We start from the raw sequence: 1204 nt of genomic DNA on the forward strand, positions 1-1204 counted from the left end.
GTTTCAATTCGGTCATATGTAGCAACATTTGAAATGGTGTTTTTTACGTTGGATAAAAGTAGAGACTCAGAGCTACAAAATGGTATATGGTATAATGCTATACACTACAGTTGAGGAACAATGGGAAAGTAATTCTGCTTTCAAAGTTGATCAACTTGTAACATCACTTTTGAGAAAATGTCCTTTGAATATTTTTGGTACCTACTGGAGAGCTCTTCTTTGTCTACAGGGCTGTTGCTTTGGCAGATAATGTCACCCATCTAAATAAATAGTTTTATATATATAATTAACTAAATGTATGGTGTTTTTGTTTTATGGTCATTTTAATTGTTTGTTATGCTATAAACATTTTATTTTATTATAAGTGGTAAAAGGAACTAGAAAATGTTATATTTTGCAATTCTGAGTAATTTCTACTTTAGTAAAGAATTACATATTATTCAGTACTACTGCAGTTGCTACATAATTCCAATAGATGGCAGCATAAGACCACAAATGACATTTCAGAAGATTAGATTAGTTTTCTCCCTGGATACACCACCACTCCCCCTCACAGGAAAACTCCTGTGAGCTTCTTTCTGTCCCTTTCCACACTGCTAACACAAGAGGAAGGACTGAAAAAGCATTTAACAGATTACTGTGAAGTAATATAATGATGATTCATGTTTATTATTACCTGTTTTTATGCTCATCTTTTGAAATTATACTTCATTAATATAACGATTATCAACAAGTCTGAACATTAATTTAGTCACCTCTAGTTGAGAAAAATGTATTTTCCAGGTACATTAATTGTCAAATTCATCAACCAGCATCGAGCCGCTCTGTCTTCTCTCTCTAGTAGTCAACTCAGCCCCAGTAAAAAGCTGGTGTCGTCGCTCTGTCTTCTCTCTCTAGTAGTCAACTCAGCCCTGGTAAAAAGCTGGTGTCGTCACTCTGCCTTCTCTCTCTAGTAGTCAACTCAGCCCCGGTAAAAAGCTAGTGTCGTCACTCTGCCTTCTCCAGGGGCATGTTGAGGGGAATTTACTAACCGGGAGGGTTGAATTATGTAATTTATTGGCGGGCTGGATGATGCACTCTTGTCTTTTCTATTCCGAGGTTGTTTACTCGCAATATAAGATATTAACATTACTTTTTATAATGCATGTATACTGAGGTTGAGGTTCTGACTAGTGATAATTTACCCGGGGTTCAATACCTGCTA

This window comes from Salmo salar, unplaced genomic scaffold (genome assembly GCF_965601325.2).
Source record: "Salmo salar unplaced genomic scaffold, fSalSal1 ptg000838l, whole genome shotgun sequence".
Classification (NCBI taxonomy): Eukaryota; Metazoa; Chordata; class Actinopteri; order Salmoniformes; family Salmonidae; genus Salmo; species Salmo salar.